The sequence below is a fragment of the Silene latifolia genome, chromosome 5 (assembly GCF_048544455.1).
Source record: "Silene latifolia isolate original U9 population chromosome 5, ASM4854445v1, whole genome shotgun sequence".
NCBI classification, from domain to species: Eukaryota; Viridiplantae; Streptophyta; class Magnoliopsida; order Caryophyllales; family Caryophyllaceae; genus Silene; species Silene latifolia.
The window spans coordinates 7233064-7242454 of NC_133530.1; the positions used below are offsets into that span (position 1 = coordinate 7233064).

Sequence of the window (9391 nt, forward strand, 5' to 3'; positions counted from 1 at the left end):
CGGAGATGATGAGTTGATCAACAACTTTTATGAGGGGTTGAGCAATGAAATGAAAATGAACCTAGATTCTGGCTCGGGAAAGGGGGCATTAGACAAAATTGATCACAAGACGGCCAAGGAACTTATTGAGGAAATGGCTTCCCGTACTTTTCATTGGAATAATGATAGGCACAAGAGGAAGGGAAAGTCAACCGTCGAGTCGGCCAACAATGTTGAGGTTAAAGGATTGATAGAAGAACTCAAGCAACAAATTGCCTTGTTGAACTCAAGTAACACCTCTAGAAACTCTTCATCAAGTAGGTCTCAAGTGTATTGTTGTGAGATTTGTGGAGATCAAGGGCATCCACCAAATGAATGTCCTTTGATGATGGGAGAGGCAAATTGTATGGAGCAAGTGAATGGAGTGTGGGAATCAATTCCGGTTAGACAATCATTCAACAACAATCAATACCATCCCGGAATGAGAGCCCACCCAATTTTTTCCAATGGCTCACAAAATGCCCAAAACCCCACTTTCCAACAAAATCCACAATTTACACCAAATTTCCAAGCCCAAAAGCAAAATCCCACCTTTCAACCAAGACCACCATTCCAACAAACTTCTCAACCCTTTCAACAATCCACCCAACCTAAATCAAACATGGAGCTCATGATAGAGCAATTAATGAATTCTCAAACCCAATTCATCACTCATTCCAACCAAAAGCAAGAGGAGGCCACGTCTTCTATCAACCAACTATGGACACAAATGCAAGCCTCCCAAAGAGTGACGGATAATCAAATCTCTCAATTGGCTTCTCAAATAAGTCAATTTCAAGCCTCAAATGGAAAGTTTTCGGGTAAAACCGAGGAAAACCCAAAGACCATTAATGCTATACATTTGAGGAGTGGTAGGGAGTTGGAAGACCGGGTGTTCGTAAAGAGGAAAAAGAGTCGCAAACCGGAAGTTGTGGTTGAAGCACCAAAAGTGGTTGAAGATGATCTTGTAGAGGTTGTTGTGGAGACTCCCATGGTAGTTGATGAACCCACCAAGGTTGTTGAGGAAACCAAGCAACATGTTGTGAGACCGTATGTGCCACCAATCCCTTTCCCTCAAAGGTTGGCAAGAGCAAAACTTGAGCAAAAGTATGGGAAATTCATGCACATGATAAAAGGTGTGAACATCACCATGCCTTTTATTGATGCCATCAAGGAGATACCCGCATATGGAAAATTCTTGAAGGAGTTGATTTCCAACAAAAATTCATTGGGTCCAAGCACCATGGTCAATTTATCACAAGAATGTAGTGCTATCCTATTGCACAAGATGCCACCAAAGCTTGAAGATCCGGGTAGTTTTTCCATACCATGCACAATTGGGACCGTTCATATTGAGAGAGCCTTATGTGACTTGGGGGCAAGCATTAGCCTCATGCCTCTCAATATCTTCAAGAAATTGAAGGGTTTTGAACTTTCACCTACAAGAGTATCTTTGCAACTTGCGGATAGATCGGTGAGGTATCCAATTGGCCTTGTGGAAGATGTCTCACTCAAAGTGGGTAAACTTGAATTTCCTTGTGATTTTTATGTGATGGATATCCCCGAAGATTCAAACATTCCTATAATATTAGGGCGCCCTTGCCTAGCTACGGGGGGTGTCTTGATTGATGTGAAAAATGGCAAACTATCTCTTCAAGTTGGTGATGACAAGATAGAATTCTCCTTGGAAAACTCCATGAAATCTCCTTCTATGAGTGACTCTTGTTGTAGGGTAGATGTGTTGGAGGATTGTTTGAATGAGGATAATATTGAGCCTTCACACTTGGATCCATTGGAAGTTTGTCCAACAAACAAGGAGGGAAATGGAGGTGATCTTGTGTTGGGAGTTGATGTTAAAGGACATTTGGGTGGAAATGATTCAAGAAAAGATGAATTTGAAGACCAAATTGATGATGAGATTGAATTATATTTGAACTCTCCGGATTCATTTGTTCTAAGCTCTTTTGAAGTTGAACCTTGGTTGGATAATTCTTCAAGTGATTGGGAAGCTCAAATTGATGCCTTGGAGGCGGCTCTCAATGGAAATGGTTCGATTGTAAAGGAGAGTCAAGAAAATTGGGATATGAATGATAGCATTATGAACCTCAATGTTGAGAAGTTGACTCCTCCACCTCTCATTTCGTACCATTCTCCTTCCTTTGATGACAACGAGGTTGTTTCCTCATTCTATGAGGTCTATGAGATTCCGTCCGTCTCTCCTTCTAGCTACTACATTGAAATGGAGGATCCTAGTCACCATGAGGATGCTAGAAACAATACCGAGAGGATGAGTAAGAGGAAGAATGGCAAGAAGCGTTGGAAAAGAGGTCGGGTGCGGTTTGCTATAGCTTGGCACTCTTTGTTTCTAGTTGAAGGTTTTGATAGAGCATTTGACCGTCTTCTTCGTGCCTTGAGTGACATGGATCACGCTACTTGAAAATTCAAGAAACAAAATTTTGGATTGGAGGTTTGGTGGAGTCCCTTAAGAACCACCATATTGTTAGTATTCTCTTCCCTTGCTTTATTTATGTTTTGCTTGCATTTGCATTTAGTTTACTTAACCAAAAACCACTAAAAATTTGAAAAATTAAAAAAATTCTTCAAAAACATGCATTTTATTTCGAAATTTCCTCCACACATTTATTTCCATTTGAAATATGTAAATAAATAAGTGTGGGGAGGAAATTCCATCATTCAAAAATACCAAAAACATGTTATTTATTTTCAAATATTCAAAAAAATCAAAAACATGTTCTTACATTTTGGAAAATTCAAAAAATCAACAAAAATATGTTATTTATTCTTCCTATTCTCTCCCTATACTTTGTTCCATTGAGGACAATGTAAATTTCAAGTGTGGGGAGGGAAATATCCACTTTGTGCATATTGTTTATATTTGTATATATTTGCTTGTTAATTTGAGAAAATCACAAAAATGCCTAAAAATTAAAAAATTTCAAAAATATTGCATTGTTTATATTATATATATTGCATTTGTCCTAACCATTTTGATAGGCAACACATGAATCATCGGAGAAGACGCTTGGTAAAATTCTTCCAATTCTTTCTCCTTTATCCTTCCTTTTCTTTTTGTATATATAAGCATGGAGGAGGACGGGATATGTGATGTGGGTGTTCCTTTTGGGAACCGTTTTGGAGATGCGTGTGTTGTTGGTGTGTTGTTAGGACTAGAACTTGTATGCATTTAGATTAGACATGAATATATGTGTTCACTCTTGCATTCACGTAGTTTGTTCATATGTTTAGTTGCATTTCATACACGTTGCATCTCGTATGTAAATAGTTGCATAGAAGGTCTAAAAGTGGAGGGCATATGTTGCCAATGATGATAACTTGTTTTGCCCGTGTCTTTTCCCTCTTGATAGCTCGTGCCTTTTGACGACACATGTTAGGGTTTTTGCTTGCAAAAACCCGGAAGTTTAGCTTAACAACCAAGTTGCGACCACCTTGTGAGACCGTATTAGGCCCAAGACTTGACCTTAGACCGACATAGCTACTAAAATGTGAGGATAGAGCCTCCATATGGCCGGTCCATCAAACCGGTCCCGTTTAGGTCATGAGAGTAGTTCTCCTTACGTGGTATGTCATGTCAAAACGCACAAGTGTGGTGCTCATTCCTTACCGTAGAAGTGTAGATGTGCATATTGAGACAATTTTATTCAATAAAGTAACCTCACAATAGCCAAATAAGCTTTTGTTATGCCCTTGAGCCAATCATTTCCTTTTGTTAACCCATTTTGAGCCTAAGCCTTATCGTTTCTATTGCCAACAATTTAACTACATCCCATAAACAACTCACCTTGGTTGAGTAGTTCGTCATTGTGGTTCTTTTGTGGAGTATATTTGGGTTGAAATTTTGACTTATCTTGAGGTGTATAATCGAAATGCCACATGAGTGAAGTGCAACTTTGGCTACTTTTGTCTAATAAGAGGTGAACAAGTCGTGAAAAAAATGCAAGAAAGAAAATCAAATAGAAAAAAAAATGAAGAAGAAAAACAAATAGAAAAAGAGAAAAATGAAATGAAAAATCAAAAAGAAAAGAATGTATATTTTTGTCTCAAATAAAGGGTTGGTAATTTGCAAATTGAGTTTGTTTTGAAGAGTATTGAATAATTTTGGAAAATGACAATCTTGTCATATTTTGTGAAGGAATTCATTTGCATTGGTTGAGTTTAGTGAATTTGTTAGATGTGGCGACTACTCGATCTTTAGCCCCACATTTCCTAAAAACGGTGCTTGCACCAACCCCTTTTCACCGAACCCAAGCCCCATTACAACCCGATTGTCTCTTGTATGTGCATCATTTGGCATTTCTCTTGCGGATATTGGATATAGTACCATATTAGATTGCGGGCATGCTTCGCAAGTCGAGTTAGGAGAGTGATTTTGGTTACTTTTTGTCACAAAAATCACCCCGTTCTTTCATTTGAGTGACTAGTGAAACCCGTGAGAGTCGGTCTTTGGTCTCCTTTTGGTCAAGGGTTTGATATGGAGTCGAATCTTGAGTGTGTCGTGTCATTCTTGGGAGTATAGCGAAGTACTTCCTCTTTCCCGCCTAGAATCTGTTTCTTAGGCACCCCGTGTCGTCAATGTTGGTTACTTGAGCTAGAATTAGGGAGTCGGCACCTTGGTAAGACCCGGAGACGACGTTCTCCACTAATGACTCTCTTGGTTCGATTTTTGAAAACAAACGGCCGCTTAGATGAGGAAAGCGGTTTGACTTTTTGTAGATGCATCCATTGCTTATTTGTGTGCTTAATGTTGGATGTGTCGCATTTTTCCGCAAGCCCCTACTTGCCTTGCATCGGAATGCATACCTCATTGTATTTCAATGTGAGTTGAAGGGACGGAGAAGGCCCGTTAATTGTCTTTCATCGGATATTAGTAGTTTAGATAATACTTTTATATTACGGGTCTTAGTTTATTTAATGAGCTTACTCGAGGACGAGTAAGGTTTAAGTGTGGGGAGATTTGATAACTCATATTTTAGCGACATTTTACTCATACTTTAACCTTTTATTCGACTCGATTTTGTGTGCTTTTATCGAACTAAAGCTCATTTAATTAACTAATTTATAATTATTAGTCATATTAGTTATATTTAATAATTACTCGGGTTTTCAATAACATTAGTATTAATATTATTTTATTGTTTATAATTTGTAGGCGAGGCGATATAATAAAGTGGGGATTCGAGTAAGAATAAAAGGGAGCGGAAATCGAGGAGTGAGACGGGTCATGGAGCAAAGCATGTGAATCAAATGAAAACAAAAGAAATGGTCAAAGTTGACCATTCGACAAAGTCAACCCCAACACTTTGCTTCATCATCAACAACACGCAACAACTACACCATTTCTTTTGTCCAAACCCAAGACACCAACTTCATCATTTCAATACATACAAAACCCAAAGAAACCGGTCACCATCTCGCTCCTCCATTCACGCCACCTTCATCATTCATCATCAACCCGACATCACCATACTCCAAACCCGTCTTCACCTTCACCATTAATTCACCTTCCTCATGTCATCCGTCATCGTCCTCCATTAACAGACATCACCACCATTACCATCGTCATCTTCATCATTCAGCTCCACCTCGCCACCATTTTAATCCACCACCATTACCGTCCCATCTCGACATTCATTCATTCACCATCATCATTCATTCCCGCTCATCACCTGCATTAACAACAACACGCACCAACATCCTTCATCATAATGTCCCCTGCATCACCATACAACACGCCATTACCATGTTTGTTTGCCGTAAACCCGACATCGACATTTTAATCCCAAATCACCATCAACCACCGTAGCCATCGTATTCAAAGTCGAATTCGAACTCGGGATCGCGAGTTTTTATGAAGCTTTGTTCTCCGTGCGGTGCCCCGGCAGCCGACTCCTCAACCGGCAAAACACACCAATTTGTTCTCCTTTTTGTGAAGGCCTCGCTACGGTATAGGGGCCAGCGGCCACCCGGCAAAACGCACCAAATCAACAATTTTGCATCGTCTTGTTGTTCTCTACCGGTGCCCGGTCGGTCGACCGACCGGCAAAACACACATCCCACTTGATTTTCGCTCTTTCTTCAATGGCCTCGCTGCCGGCACAAGCCCGGCCGCGGTGGACCGTTGAGAACACCTCTACTTGCGTTTTAATCGTGTTTCCCCTTCCCCTTTTTCCTTTTTCTTTGTTTTTCAATTGCTTGGTTTGTGTAAAACTTTGTGTCGATGGTTTTTTGAGGGAATTAGAGAATTATTAGGATTATTATTATTATTATTATTATAATTAGATTAGTACTCCTAGTATAAAGACACACCACACAACATTAGACAAAACACACACCCATTACTACCTTAGAATTAAATTAGACTAGTTCATCTTATTCTCTCTCAATATTGTAAAAACCCTCATATTTCCTCTCTTATTTTCATTCAATAAAAAGTTATTATCTTTCTTTAATTATTAGTTTAATTCTTCTTTTGTTCATTCAAGTTCTTCTCTTTTTATTAGTTTACAATTAGTAATTTTGGGTTGTATTTGGAGAATTGAAGAATCCTTCCATATTTCAATCCAAGTTCCTTTCTTTGCTATTGAGTTGGTATAATTTCTCTTCCTTATTTTCATTTGTTTACATTTTGTTTTTCTCTTAATTCTTGTTTAGTTGTTCATGTTAGAATACTATTTCTTGTTGTTTAATTGATGCTAATCTCTCTCTTGTTCATCTTTTCTTTGTTTTCCATTGTTGTTGCTCTCAAAGATTGAATCTTTGAGTTGCTATTGTTAAAGTTTGTGTCTTTTTGTATTAATCTCTTTCCATCTTAGATTAATTTGTCTTTCCTCATAATTTTGTTGATTAATTACATGATTAGTAGTAGAATTTATTCTCCCACCATGTTCATGATTAAAGAATCCATCTTTATTATCTCCTTTGTCTTAAGAAACATGATTAGTGAGTAGTCTTCCACTAGGACTCGGTTTGACCCAATATGAGTAATTTCACTAATTGAATCTCATAAAGGCTAATTATTTGGGGAAATTGGTGAGGGTAGTTTAGAGGATTGATTTGGGTTTATGGATTGATTTTTGGGTAGTGTCGATTTATGACCCTTGTCCACCAACGAGAGTTGGTTAGGTTGTGATTTGGATACCCGGAATTCGACCCTATTGCTAACCTAGGTTGAGACCGAAAGGGAGAACCGGGTAGGGCACCTCTAAATTAGCGTTTGAAATCGACCCTTGAGAGAGGGAGTGGGATGACCCGGAAAACGATGGGTACTTAATGACCTTGACCGATTTCTTGACCTCCTCGGAATTGTGCATGATTTTGGGATTGTTGAGTGTTGAGTTAGGGATTCCTACCTTCGAACCCGAGAGGGTTGTTGGTGGGTAGTGCTAGTGTCCTACTTCGAACCCGAGAGGGGGGTCTTAGGCGAATTAGAGCCATCTCCTCCTTACTTGTCTACCCGAGTGATTAGCCTAGGGAATTAGTATGTGGAATTACGAATTGTTGTGGGAGAACCGAGTTCTAGGCCTTTTATTCATTTGATTTACAACTTTATTCCTCTCTTACTCATTTATCATCTTTAGTTAATTTGCATTTTATTTCATTTATGTTAGTTGTTTAGTTTAACAATCTCATCCAAATATTTCCGACTTAGCTAAACAAAGATTTAAAACGATTAGTAATCACCCATGCTCCCTGTGGATTCGACCTCGACTACCCTACTACATTAGTTGAGTTATTTGTTTGATCGGGGGAGTGCGACAAACCCCGCTTATCAAAATGGCGCCGTTGCCGGGGAGCATTGGCATGATATTAGTTGTTTTGTTCTAGTTTAGACTAGGTCTTTCTTTGTTACTAATCCCTTTGTTGAGTAAGTGGAAGGTATTTTAGAAGAACCGGGTAATCTTGAGTTCTTTGAGATTCCATTTGGAATTCCCGAAGAAGCAACAATGGCCGCGGTTCCTATGAGGGATAATTTGGCTCCGAAGAAGGTGGTGAACCCAAGTATTGTCAAGCCACCTATTCAAGCCAAAAACTTTGATGTAAAGGCTACTTTGTTGCAACTAGTCCAAGGAAACCAATTCGGAGGGGGAGCCACCGAAAACCCCAATGAACACCTTAATGAATTCTTGGATAGTTGTGACATGTTCAAAGCAAATGGAGTATCGGAGGATGCCATCCGCCTTAGACTCTTTCCTTATTCCTTGAGGGGGAGTGCTAAGGAATGGTTGAAGAGTTGTGAGCCCGATTCATTTAGAACTTGGAATGATGTCTCCAAGGCCTTCTTGAACAAGTACTTCCCACCACAAAGAACCGCAAGAATCAAAAGTGAGCTTCAAGGCTTCACCCAACATGATGATGAGACCCTTTACGAAGCATGGGAAAGGTATAAAGGACTCCAAAGGTTGTGTCCTCACCACGGGATCGGAGATGATGAGTTGATCAACAACTTTTATGAGGGGTTGAGCAATGAAATGAAAATGAACCTAGATTCCGGCTCGGGAAAGGGGGCATTAGACAAAATTGATCACAAGACGGCCAAGGAACTTATTGAGGAAATGGCTTCCCGTACTTTTCATTGGAATAATGATAGGCACAAGAGGAAGGGAAAGTCAACCGTCGAGTCGGCCAACAATGTTGAGGTTAAAGGATTGATAGAAGAACTCAAGCAACAAATTGCCTTGTTGAACTCAAGTAACACCTCTAGAAACTCTTCATCAAGTAGGTCTCAAGTGTATTGTTGTGAGATTTGTGGAGATCAAGGGCATCCACCAAATGAATGTCCTTTGATGATGGGAGAGGCAAATTGTATGGAGCAAGTGAATGGAGTGTGGGAATCAATTCCGGTTAGACAATCATTCAACAACAATCAATACCATCCCGGAATGAGAGCCCACCCAATTTTTTCCAATGGCTCACAAAATGCCCAAAACCCCACTTTCCAACAAAATCCACAATTTACACCAAATTTCCAAGCCCAAAAGCAAAATCCCACCTTTCAACCAAGACCACCATTCCAACAAACTTCTCAACCCTTTCAACAATCCACCCAACCTAAATCAAACATGGAGCTCATGATAGAGCAATTAATGAATTCTCAAACCCAATTCATCACTCATTCCAACCAAAAGCAAGAGGAGGCCACGTCTTCTATCAACCAACTATGGACACAAATGCAAGCCTCCCAAAGAGTGACGGATAATCAAATCTCTCAATTGGCTTCTCAAATAAGTCAATTTCAAGCCTCAAATGGAAAGTTTTCGGGTAAAACCGAGGAAAACCCAAAGACCATTAATGCTATACATTTGAGGAGTGGTAGGGAGTTGGAAGACCGGGTGTT

At 39.6% G+C, this 9391-nt stretch overlaps 1 non-coding gene across 1 annotated transcript; it reads right to left on the minus strand.

The window, feature by feature from the left end:
• Positions 1-8369: 8369 nt before the first annotated feature.
• On the minus strand, positions 8370-8476 carry LOC141658205 (small nucleolar RNA R71). The gene has a single exon (XR_012549105.1). It is a non-coding gene; the product is annotated as a small nucleolar RNA R71 (small nucleolar RNA).
• Between the last annotated feature and the right edge of the window lie 915 nt (positions 8477-9391).